This window comes from Lagopus muta, chromosome 4, assembly GCF_023343835.1.
Source record: "Lagopus muta isolate bLagMut1 chromosome 4, bLagMut1 primary, whole genome shotgun sequence".
Classification (NCBI taxonomy): domain Eukaryota; kingdom Metazoa; phylum Chordata; class Aves; order Galliformes; family Phasianidae; genus Lagopus; species Lagopus muta.
The window spans coordinates 61,837,163-61,850,689 of record NC_064436.1 but is presented as its reverse complement, the minus strand read 5'-3'; the positions used below and the strand labels follow the sequence as shown (position 1 = coordinate 61,850,689).

The window sequence follows — 13,527 nt, the reverse complement described above, 5'->3', positions numbered from 1 at the left end:
ACTTCACTTACCATAAATGCTAAGTAACATATGTTCATCTTACCTGTTCCCTATGCTAAGACTTCTGCCTCTGAAACGTGGCACAGAGTATAGTCAGCCTTCAGTGTGCATCTGTGATCCTGCAAAGACTCATTTGTACTTATTTTACTTTGTGCTTCTTCAGTGGTCCTATTAATACTGGTAAAGTCTTTGTGGGACCGGAATCCACAAAACTGATTTCCTGGAGTGCTATTTTGAGGGTGATCTTATGACACCCAGTGATAACTTTGCCACTAAGAGCAGGACTTGAACTAGGTGCTGTACAAATTCAATGTGACTCCTACGTATTACCAGCTTTTACATACAATCACAGGTAAGATATAGCAAATATGGGAAATAGGAATGAGGAGGAGGGATGGAAGAGGTGAGTGTGAAAATGTTGCAATGACCTAGTATTACGCAGCAGTATGAATCATCAAGATATTTCTTGAAGACAGATTTTTAAGGGACAGTTAATTTTGAACCCTGTTTATATTTAATCCCTTTTATTTTTCATGCGCTTATTTTATTTCTCCTTCTAACTTCCATACCAACAATCTGTAATTATTTGTCACTATAGTCTTCACAGAAAGGAGTGCATCCACATGAAATGCTTCACATACCGAAGACTTCATCTTAGGTACCAGCCTATAAATGATAAAGAATCTCACTGAAAATCTGTAGGTAGCAAGAAAATATTTGCAATTCCAGATGGATAGAAAAACTGTCAGAAACCAGAAAAATATCATAGACCTTAGGCTCTTTTGATTCATTCTATAAATTCTGACTGCTACCAAGAGGCAAGAGGAAAAATCATGCTAAAAAATAAGATGTAAATATTTAGTAGTGAACATATTGTGTGTGATGTACAACACACCTTACATCAAGGAAAAAATTAATGCTGTTTCTTAAAAAAATTCACTAATACACATTTCATGTTATGTATTCCTGTTTAACCACTTCCTAAGAAGGTTGCAAAATTTTCCAGAGCTCTGGAATTTTTTTATTTTTATTTTTATTTTTATTTTTTTGGAGCCTACAGTACAGACTGTTTACTCTGAGTTTTAAAAAGGGAAAGGAAGATCTAATAACTAAGACAAATGGATGGAAAAAAATTACATGTGTCTCCTGTTTTGAGTGTAAAATTGACTCATACGAAGCTGATTTCTAAGTCTTCTAACATGTAAGAACTTCCCTTTGATGAGTTTTGACTCAGTGTATGACACCTACTTTGCTAAACCTTTCCATTATTATTGTTCAAATGTGTTATTTATTTAAAATTCATAGAATCAAACAGAACTGTCTGTTAGAAATCTAGACAAGACAAAATGCAGTTGGTCACACGTTATATTAACACATACTTATTATCTTAATCAATTGGTTCAGAAATTGGCTTTACCAATGTGTAGTAACAGCTGTTTTGTGATATACCACTACAATTTAAGAATGGAAAAAAAATATTGTGTAGGGAGATTTAATGGGCTATATTAAGCATCTTATACAGAAAGGATTGTTTTAAAGCACATGTACTTTTGTGATATCCAATGAAGAAGTAACAAACTCAAAGCTAACAAAAAATTAGAAACAACTGCTCCTAATTTAATTTAATTATACCAATCAATTAGATGACAAGAGTAAAAAAGAGGTAATTAAGACTCTGGGAATAGAGTTGGGATTTGGCAGGTGTGGGGGTGAGAGGCTGAGCTCTGGTAGAGCAGCCAAGAAGAGAAATTATTCACAGGTATGTAATCAAACAGGACAACCTGAGAGCAATATTGTATTAGTTTATAAACCTGACATATCTTCTGGTGTTTGTTTGTTTGTTTGTTTGTTTTAATGAATTTAGTTCTCATCTCTCAAAGAAATTTTATGGATCTTTGAATAGCTCTGACTTAGGGTAAAGGCTGTTTTTTGTTAAACATAATTGTTGATGTTCTCTCCCAAGGAGTGTTGGTGTTGCCCCTGTTGCTTCCCCTTATGCACTGGATGAATTATATCACATACTAAATGTTGATATGCTGTGCTCAGAGTTGCTGAATGCTTTCTTCTAGAAGTACAATTGCTATGAAAATTTTAAGGGTAGAGTGGTAAGCAATTGCAAATTTGTTCTGGAGCAGTGTGGTTGCAAACAACCTTTGTTTTCACAATGACTTGAAGAAGCATTTTAGACTCAGGTGAATGGTGGGAAGTGAGCAAGTGGGAAAATGTATTTTGGAATCCAATCTTTCTCTAGTCTAGGCTATGCAGGCCTGACCACGTAACATGAGATTTAATACATTTTGTAAAGTCGCACTAGGTTTTTCTGTTTTATTATTATGGTAGCTTGTTAGCTGATTGCTTTACGCTGATTGAGGAATTTGATAAATGGATTTTGACATAGAAGTACTGCAGAATGATGTTGCTATAGTTATTACATTTATGCTAGGAATTGAGGCTTTCTACTCATTGGCTGAAGATGTAAGTCTGGAAATAAGACTTGTAGATGACAAGTGTTCAGTGCCTCTAACCTGTGCCCTTGATTTAACAAAAATATCTTCAGAGAAAAGTGAATTACTGTATAGATGGGTTTGAAACATTATTTGGTGGAAAATATGAGTGGTTGTTTTGCTCTTCTGGCTTCTGAAGGAAAGGTGTCCTATTGCGACTCAGGAAAAAAAATGTGATGGTAAAGATGTTGTAATTTGGAAGTAGTCTGTACTGTTTTCAAAAACTCTTACTCTTTGAAAGACAGTAAGGAGCTTGTGTTTTTTTTTTTTTTTTTTTTTTTTTTTTTTTTTTTTTTTTACAAATCCCTATTAGTAAACCTGGAGAGTTAGCTTGGCCTGGATAATGACAGATTTATTGAAACTCTTCTATTTACAGCAATATTTTGGGATTTGTACACTAATGAAAAACTTGTGAAAAACTCTGGAGTTTTTTAGTTATGTAGCTGTAAACCATAAATTGTGCTTTTGTTGATGTTCAAAATTAAAGTACTCTAGAGTTCAAGACAGATAGTTTATGTAGTTGGAGAATCACTTCCTTCAACATTAATTTGATAACAAGGTACATCCTATTTATTACAGCATGAAATAGTTACAGAAACACTATGTAGTACACAGTAAGTATCTATCCTCATTCCTAGCTCCAGCTTTTGCCTTCAATATTATTTTAATAAAAAATGCTTCAACACTGCCTTTCCTGTAGGCCCCTTTTAGGTTTTGGATGGTTACTATAAGGTCTGCTTGGAGCCTTTTCTTCTCTAGGCTGAACAATACCCGCTCAGACTTTCTTCATAGGAGAGGTGTTCCAGCTCTCTAATCATCTCTAGGGTGCTCCTATAACTCCATATCCTTTTTATGCTGGGGGTCACAGAGCTGAATGCAGTACTCCAGGTGGGGTTTCACAAGAATGAAATAGAAAGGGAGAACCACTTCCCTTCTCCTGGTTGCCACTCCTCTTTTGATGCAGCCCAGGATGCAGCTGGCTTTCTGGGTTGTGTGTGCCCATGACCAGCTCATGTCCACCAGTATCTCAAGTCCTTCTCCACATGGCTGGTCTCCTTCCATTCATCTCTGTGTGTACTGATACAGAGGGGTTGATACAGGACCTTGTACTTGGCCTTATTTAACTTCATGAGCTTTGCACAGGCCCAACTCTAAAGTCTGTCAAGGTTTTTCTGGATAGCATACATAACTTGGTGTGAGAGTACACTCAGTCTCACTGTCTGTGTCACCAACAAAAGTGTTAAATAGTGCCGGTCCCAGAAAACTTTTCTTTTACTCCTGTTGGCAGATGAAAGTCAAATAATAGAGCAGCGTTCTCCAATCCTTATCACAGATGTTGTGAAGTGAGTTGCAGTATAAGGATTATAGGGATTCCTCCCGTCCATGTAACAAAATTGTTGTGAGCTGCTTTTTTTTTTTAAGTTGCCATGAGTAGGTTGCAAGAGACCAGCCAAATACTCTGCTGTTGTCAAGGTGCAACATTTGCATTCTGAACATATCCTGGCTCACAGGCTGACTAAAGGAAGATTTTAGCATTTCACTATTGCAATGGCAAATGTTTATGATGATATTTGCTAGTGAGACCACTCTGACCCCAACTAATGATTTTTTTTTTCCTAGTCTATATTTAAAATAGAGAAATAGACACAGATTTTCCTTTTCAATCAATGAACCTGGTCACAGGTTGTTCATTGTAAGTGCTTATTATCAGGTACCGCTTAGTCCATTTGTTTTGGGTTTTATAGATAGAAAATAGCTAGTCCTTTGTAAGACAAGAGTAGCCATTAGCACATGGGATTGAATTCAGCCTGAAATGATATATATTTGAAAGAGTTAATGAAGACTTACTAAATCATTACAGGAAACTTTAAGATGACAGATCTATTTATCTTGCCTTTTCTAACGCACTTGACAGCAGTCAGGGTGATATTTTATTTAGTTGGAAAAAAGTAGGCTCAAGGTGTTGGGATGAATAAGATTTGCTGATGAATCTCTTTTGCCATTTAAGATCATATCACTAATGTTAATAATTAAGGACCAAGATTATATTCCTAGCAAAGGCTTCAGATGTAGGCAATGGCTCTGAAAATTGGACAGAAGTATAGAAAAGAAGGTATCAAACTATTGCCTAACCATCCTATGTTATCTTTTCCTTACAGTAACCACTACTGTGCCTCACAGCACACGGAAAAACAAAAGTATTAAGTGCTAAAATCCTCTATATATCAGGAAATCTCTTTGCAGTTCACACAGTTGCAGATTCTTTCCTGCTTTGAAGCAGGAGCACTTTGAATAGCCCTTCTGAACCAAATGCAAGTATCTGTGACAAGGTTTTTTTGCTCTCTGGACTGGACTTGGAAATGATTATAAGAATGCCGAATGAAGTTATACATAAACTGTTCAGTTCATATATTTTCAAACCATTTCTTGATCAAACTATAATGGCAACTTTACTGCATGTGAGAAATTTGCATTGCAAATTTACATAGCGGTAAGGCTATGAGCCAGACCTCCTACCTCGCCCTATTCTTCCTCATCACACATTTGGCTTGCTCTTTAGATCTAATGAAATGTGCAAAATGAGCATGATGGTTTTGCCCTTTGTTGATCTCCACATTTTCATAAGCTTGTGAGGCTCCAGGGCAGGGATGATTTTTATCCAGCCTCTAAGCCTTTTCTAAATATGTATAATTAGGTTTGTAAAATTGCTTCTGTTTTAAACTCGCATCTGAAATTGTGAGCTGATTTCCATTCAACTTTAACAAAATATTTCAGCTTTGGCATAGAGGAAAGCATGAAAGAGCATAAGATTAAAAGGAATTAGAGTATTATAAGCTACTAAAAATGGCCTAAAATGAAATTTTACCTCTTGTGAGACTGATAGTTACTGTCTTTAAATTAGTAAGTTGGCTCAGCATGCGCACAGTTTGTGTATCCTTCTAAAGATGTTTCGTATCCTTCTAAAGATGTTTCATGAAAGCTTTTGGAGGGCTTTAAGGAGTGATTTCCAGACAGCTCCTGATGTTCATCTTCTCTTATTTCCTGGTTAGATCTCATACTTTGGAGCCTGGACACAGCCTCCTCTTCCCTGTTGTTCTGATTGTTATGACTGCTGCCTTGCTGCCAGCTCATCAGTATTAGCAAAACTTGATAGAATGGGCTTTGCTCCAAGTTGCTGCTTCTCCCAAGATACTGGTTTATCTGCACGGGTAGCTGAGGATCTTCAGATCCTCCACTTGGTGTCTAATTTGGGTGAATCTGTGGTAACCCTGAGAAGTGTTAGTGCTTGCCTGAGTGCATCAGCAGGGGAGAGGGACAGGAATTGCATTTGTGTGTCTGTGGCCACTTTTGGATCAGACTTGGTTCTTAGAATCATTAAGATTGTAAAAGACCTCTAACATCATCTAGTCCAACTGCCAACCCATCCTCACCATGCCCATTGATCATATTCCTCAGTGCCACATCTCCATGTTTCTCGAGCACCTCCAAGTATGGGGACTCCACCACCTCCCTGGACAGTCTGTTCCAATGCATTACCACTCTTTTGGAGAAGAAATTTTTCCAAATATGCAACCTGAACCTCCCCTGGGGCAACTTAAAGCCATTATTTCTGATCACTAGTTTCCTCGGACATCAGGCCGACGTTTGCCTTGCTACAACCTCTTTTCAGAGCCATATAGCTTATAGTACATAACAGAGGAGCTACAGGGTCTGTTTTCACCTGTGCATATAGCATATAGCAGCCATTCTACAACCATTTCTTCTAATCCTAAGAGTTTCACTTTTTAGAGTTGGATCAGTTGTCTTCATGATTTAGGAAAAAAAACCATATTGCTTTCTGATGAACTGGCAGGCGACTTCCCTAAAATCATAACTATGGCTTAATTGCTTTTGAAAAATGACACAGTGCAATGTTATATCTTGCAAGGCATTAAATGATGTGGAAAATCTATTAGAGACCCGCTGAGATGTGGATAACACCTGAGGACCAAACAAGCAGCCCTGTGTGTGTTAACTTCCAAACCTTAAGGCATGAGCTCTAAAACCATTTGCGTGTATGACATACCAGATAAAATTACACTTTTATGATAAATACAGCAAGCTGTTGGATAAAGAATAATTAAAAACAAAACAAAAAAATGCTTTGTTGTTTCTTGATCAGTTATTTGCACTAGGGTTGTTTAAAGTTGGAGGTAATGAGGATCATGTCCATGCTCAGGTAGTATAAAATGGGACCACAGGCATGAAGAGGCATGAAGAAGAGCTTCAGTGTGTGAATTTCCACCTGGTCTTTTCCCCTGCTACATGCTGGTTTCTGGCAAGAGCTAAGCTCAGATCTAAGGGAAATATCAGCTGTTAAACTAGAAAGCTTTTGAATTGCAGAAAGGGATATGGATGAAACATTGGAAAGGACAGTAAAACATGATAAAATAAGCTCTCAGCATTGTGCCAGTTTCCATCGCGGGGCTACCAAAGCACTCTGAGGCAAAAAGTATCACTTGGAATTGAGGAAAAATTGAGCACCACCTCATTAAGCTGCAGTGGCTATTTCTCTTTTGGTCTGGATCTTGTGATCTCACAAACTGTACAGCAGCAGCAGTAAATATTGAAGATGTGCAAGCACACCTGTATGTGCAGGCTGGGTGGGGGCACAAGTGCTACTAAAAGCAGGTAGGTTTTTTCTTTTATCCACGTTTATCTGGAGAGAAGATGAAAAAGTATCTGCTGGGATGAGGACTGGGTAGTCTAAATCTCCTCTGAGATGTTCTTTACTTTGTTAGAAGTTATGCTGTGGAGGAAAATCCTAGACTGTGATTAGTGGATTTTGATTTTGAAAAACAAATGAGAATCAAATCAAGATGCTGAAGTGTCAAATAGATTTATTCTTTTATTTATTTATTACCAGGACAGATACAAGAATGAGCTCAGCATTTGAAGCAGAACAAACAAAATGTTTAATTTAGCAACAATTCTGCCCTGTCTATTTCATCAGCACTTGTTAATTGTATGCCTGATTTGGCAAATACAAACATGACATGAAGATGTTCAGAGAGAAATAGCTATTAAGATCTCAGCCTTCAGTTGGAGCTCTCTGGCTTTATTTTCTCACATCATTAAACCTCTCAATGAGGCTCAGCAAAGCCACTGCAGGTTAGAGACTTAAACAAGTGCATTAGCCTATCTGTTATGAGGGTCACCCAGAAAACAGTTTCTTTGCAGCTAGGAAACTCTGATAGATAGTGTCACACTGCATAGGGGCAGTGAGCTTCAGAATAGGTTTTAGTTTGCACTGAAGTAATAGAAATCTGTTTGGTTGTCTTGGTCCTGAGCTCTGCATATTAACTTCATTGTTTTGTTTTCTTTCTTGCAGTAGCACAGAACAGAGAAGAAGCATTAAACACACCTGGTACATATACAGGTATTTAAAACCTATGTATCAGCTATAATTGTTAACAGTTCATACACTTGCAGGTTCCAATTTAGCAAGTGCTGTTTTACTAACAGACCCCTGCCTCTCTATCCAATATGTTACTTTCTCTGCATTTATTTTATCTCAAATAGTTATTAACTCCCAAATGAAAGTTGCCTTCAGACAGCAAAATGCTGCATAGAGATATAGGAAAGTTCAGTTTATGCTCAAAATATTTAAAAGTGACATCTGTTTCACCACCTCAGATTTTGGGCAGGTTGTTTAGACATACTGAATTTGTCTCGGTTCTGGCAGGATGACAAATCCAGAAAAATCAATGGGAAATGTGCTTTGGAAGATTCAGGATCTGCTTGATTCGGACTGAGAGTTCCAAAACTGAATGTATTTCAGTGTTCACATATATAGTTCCTGAGCTGATTGGTGAGTTAGAGTGACAGATCAGAGTTTGTGATATCTGTCCTGCAACTAAATCCAAAAGTGATTTAAAATGAACCAGTTATTTTTATGTTGGTTTTCTGTTCCAATCTTATGAATTTTAGGTCATGTGCAGTCACTTTAAAAAAAAAAAAAAAAAAGAAAAGAAAGAAGTTCAAAAATATGTACTATTTATAAAGTTCTACTCAGTCCTCATTCAAAAATAAAGGTTAAAAAATATTAAAAATCAAAACAAATGAAAGAAACTTGCAGAAACTGATAAGAAAGAAAGAAAAAGCAAAGATACAATAGTGTTTTCAGTTTGTAGTCTTTCTCTGAGACACAATCTTGGTGCCTGGTCCTGAGTTTTGTGTATGACCTTCTTAACCCATTAAAATTTAATGAAAAACAGGACGCTCGGTTATTTCTAAAAGAAATCCTCGCTGCCTTTTTTACTTCTGTGCACGTTGTGAAGTCGTTACCTCCTGGCAAGCTCACGCTCAGCTGCTGTGATCAGCGCTGCAGTGCTGCAAGATTACTGTAATCACAGCAGTGAGCCGAGTCCGCGGGAAGATGTGGGGCACAGGGACAAGGACCAGAACCAGAGCTTGAAACAGAGAAGACCAAAGCAGTTTTAAAGATCTTGTTATCCTTGGTATCCTGAGGACAAAAAGAAAGCCATCCAGCTTTGACAGGTTGACTGCTGGGGAGTCGGAAATCCAGCAAGGCAGATATGGAGGAAGACTACATAAATGCATCGGATACAAGCAGGAACATGCTGTGGAAAGTACTGATAAGTAACAGCATACCAGGCTGATATTTTTCTTTCCTCCAGCGAATTTGTGATGGGGATGCCTACTGGTGAATGGAGTTGCTAACTGGTTTTCTGAGGGCCTCCTTGGAAGCCATGCAGTGTGCTTAGTCCTTCATGTGGACCTCTCAGCGGAAGTCACGCGTGTAACTTGTCCCTTATTTATGCTGTGATGATGGCATAACCCAAATTCCCCATTGAGTGGGTACTTCCTCTTCTCAAATTTATTAGGACAATATGGCTTCTCTGCTCCTGGGTTCTGTGGTATAGGCTTTCTGGGTTTTCAGCCTGGTTCCACTTTAACTTCGTGAAAACAACCTCAAAGATAAGAGCAACCAACTTTTAAAGATGAGACATTGCCTTTAATAAGGCAAAAGATCCCTCAGTGATATTTTCCTTTTGGGAGGCTTGTCACATAGATCACAATCAATTAGCCATGAAAAGAAACATTTCAAGCCCTTAAATAACAGCAGTGTGACTTGAAGAGCAGAAGAGATCAACACTGCTCTGTATTTACTGACATTGAACTTATTCACAACTTTCTCTAGAGATCATAAAACAGATGTTTAGACACAAGTGACAGACACAATTATTCTTTGAAATTAACAACTGCATATTTTGCAGGGATAGTTAAAAGCAGTATGGGGTTTTTGTCCACTGTGTATCTTATTTCTGCATGCACTTTATTTCTGGCATTTTAATTCTTTCAGTGAGTGGCAAGGAGGCTGGCAGAAGACAGCAACCGCATCAGGCTTTTGTCTTGGTGTCATAATCACAGAATGGATTAGGTTGGAAGAGACCTTAAAGATATTCTAGTTTCAACCCCACTCTGTGTGTTGGTTGTCCCATACCAGATCAGGCTGCTCAGGACTCCACTTAGCGTGGCCTTGATTGCCTTCAGTGATGGAGCATCAACTTCTTGGGGCAGCCTGTGCTAGTGCCTCGCTGTCTTCTGAGTAAAGGATTTCCTTCTAAGATCTAACCTAAGTCTTCCCTCTTCTGGTTTAAAGCCATTTTCCCTTGTCCTATCACTATTTGCCATGTAAGAAGTTGGTCTCTTTCCTGTATGTAAGCTTCCTTTAAATATGGAAAGGCCACAATGAGGTCTCCTTGGAGCCTTCTCCAGTCTGAAAAGCTCCAGCTCTTTCAGCCTTTTCCATTGGAGAGGTACTCTGATTCTCTTTGTGTCCTCCTCTAGACCTACTCCAGCAGCTCTGAAAGATTCAGTAGGAGTGAAAAAAATAATGGCTGTACCATCCTATCAGCCCTCTCTTCCTTATGTTTCAATTTCTGAAGATTTGTGATATATCCCTGAAGTATTTACTCTTCAAGCCTCTTTGAGGCTGTTTTTTTCTTTCTTTATTTCTTTTTTTTTTTTTTTTTCTAAAGACAGAAGTAATTTCCACTTGTTTGCATATGAGGGCTTTCTGACTGAGCTGCTTGGCAGTCACCTGTTTCTAATCCTCCTTGATTTACACATGCTTTTGGCAATTTCCCAGCTTTACTCTACTGTAAAGAGTACGCTTAGCACAGGCTCTAGCTGTTTGTTTCTGAGAGGGAGGTCGGTGATTACTTCTGCCTCGCAGCCACAACAAAAGCAAAATGCTTTATGAAATGCTAAGTGATGCTGTGTTCTCCAAGTAAAGCCTTGGTTTCTTGTATCAGCAACAACTGAGAGCACTGGAAAGCAAGTCTATTTTTGCATTCCTACTCTTGTTATGGAGCCTAACAAAGTCATTCAAATTTTTGTATTTCTGTCTTCTGTTAAAGTTGGTTTTTGTTGTTTTTCTTCCATCAAGATGGAAAACCATATATAGGCAAGCTTGGAAAGAGAGTACAAGAGACAGTAAAAGAAAACAGTGCTGTGTTCATGTTAAAGAATTGCTGTCTGTATTATCAAACACGCTCAAAAACTATATGCTTTCAGCGAGAACAGAATGGATTTCAAACAAAAAAGTATGTATTTCAGAGAGTATGGAAATTTTCCTGATAATACATGCATTTCCTCCAAAACAGCCTTTATGCAGGCAGGTCATGGAAAGAACCTGGTGGACCTGTGCTACCCAAATTCCCCCAGTAGAGGGAGTTACTCAGGAGTCAAAATATCAGTGTAAGTCAGAAAGCACATACAGTACAGGACAGACCAAATGAACCCTGGATATCATGCCAAGGAAGTCTCTGCATTCAACTTCTGGATAGTATTTTCACTTCCATTTCTTCGTTCTCTGACACTTTGAAAATAGGTTCCTATTTGAAAATACTAGCCCTATCACCTTTCCCTAACAAAATAAAGAACTGCAACTTTAATTTCTTGGATCTTGCAAATCTAAAAGATACTTCCTGAAAGCATGTGAAATATGAATATTTTCAAAAAATATATTCTGTTCCTTCATGAAATACGTTCTCCTCTTGAAAGCCATGTGAAGTTTAGATATGTTTGCAGATAAATCTCTTCAGGTGATGCATCCAGTATGTGCAGTGAGCTGGTATACTGGCATATGATGATGGCTCTTGAGAGAGGGTTTCCAGCATTTTCCAAGGAGTAAATGGAGGTGGAAAGAGAGTAGCAGGGTGTCACCTTCTGAAAGTTTGTACCCACACATTTAAGTTTCAACACTACAAGCACCCACTCAGACAGGATTCAGAGGTCGTGTAATTTCAGCATAGTACCACAAATCATTCAGTACCTTCAATCAAAGATGTGTTTTAGATATACAAAGCCCACTTGTGTTCAAGCCAACATTAGCAGGTTTTGCTCTCTGGAGCAAAATCAGCTTATAAGTACAGAAATAGGCTAAAGTAACACGGGGCCTTTTGTATCTGTGTAAGCGGATGGGCTCTAAGTGGTTCTCTCAGGTTGCGTTTTCAGCTCTTACAAGCCCTTAAACCCTTGATTCTTCTTTCTAGGACGCTCCTGCTAAGTACAAATCCCAGTATGAACCAGAGCAAAAAGCCTCAATACAGTACTGCCATTGTGGTAACAACTTCAATAAGCTTTGTTTCTCTGTTACACAAACAGAGAGGTTGTTAAGGGGTCTGCAAAGACAAGAAGAAAGTTAAGAAGTGAGATGCTAACACCAAGGAAGGGTTGGAGGAGGTGTATTCTTTGTCAAGCATTCCCAACTGGAGTCAGAATGACGTTAAAAAGTCACTCAATGTGAGCCATGCAGAGCAGCATCAGCAGTAGAAGACTGGGGAAAAAAGAATAACAGGCCTCGCAGTGTATTGTAGAATAGGAGACTGCACATTGACATAGGATACCCAAGGCACATTTTCATGGTTGTCATGTGTCCTGAGTCTTTCTTCTAGGAAGTACAGATGTATATGAGGATTCAAGATGCAGGGTTTGTTTTTTGCTTGGTTTTTTTTTTTTTTTTTTTTTTTTAAACAGTATTTGTAATTTAAATGTGATGTGAAGGTGACATGTTTGCATTTCCTTAAGGCAGAACGTTCCCATTTTCTGCCATGAATATATATGCAGAGTCTCCATTATTTTCACACCTCTAATCCTCTGTGGTCAGAGAAGGTGGATACACACTGGTGGGCACTGACAGTGCTTTGGCAAAACAGCAGAACAGCACAGGCTGGTAACCTGGGCACAGCTGATTTTTTTATTTTTAAATGCAATATCATTTCTGATGTTCAAAATAGCTTGTTTTGCCCTCATATTAAATTATTCCACAACGTGTTATCAGGAATCAGCAGCACTGACAGACTAAGGATATAAAATAAATTAAAACCTGTTGGGGAGAAATAATCTTGTATCCAGTAACATACTTTGAAGAAGCAGTTACCCATTAAAGCCCATGTTTTCCCCAGGAAAATTAAAAACCTAATATAGCTTGAGAGCATTTGCTAAGTGTTTAAATCGCTTTCCTGAATGAATGAGTCAGTTTGAGGTAAATGGTGGTCAGTTCTTTTGGAGCACATACGGGTATTAGCGAGGGAAGGAGTGACGCAAATCAGTACGTGACGCGGCAAGGTATCATTTTGGTATAGTAATTATGGCCACGTAAGCAAGGTCTTCACTGAAGTGTTCACTATCACTGAACAAGATATTCTGTTTTGTAGTGCTGTTAATTGAGTTCTTGTCCTTGTTGCTGTGACTCCCCAAGTTAGCTGGGCTAAAGCTAGAACAAGAGTGCTTGCGTGAGCTGTTACCTGAATTATAATAAGAACAAGCTGTGGGCAACAAATACTGCACAGGCCAACTTTCTTCTCTTCTTCCTTTTTTCAGCACCCTGTCAGCTCATTACTGCTCTCTTATTTTTTAGAAGCCTTCAAAAGGAGAATACCATTTATCTGAGTCTCCAGAGCTCTTCTCTCTTCTGATTGTTAGGGCTTCTCCACAGCATTGTGCTTGACAA

General features: G+C 38.3%; 1 long non-coding RNA gene across 1 annotated transcript; it reads left to right on the top strand.

Moving 5' to 3' along the window:
* The first annotated feature begins 1,677 nt into the window (after positions 1-1,677).
* On the top strand, positions 1,678-11,769 carry LOC125692775 (uncharacterized). The gene is made up of 3 exons (XR_007376824.1): positions 1,678-1,759; positions 7,876-7,923; positions 8,762-11,769. It is a non-coding gene; the product is annotated as an uncharacterized LOC125692775 (long non-coding RNA).
* The last annotated feature ends 1,758 nt before the right edge of the window (positions 11,770-13,527 follow it).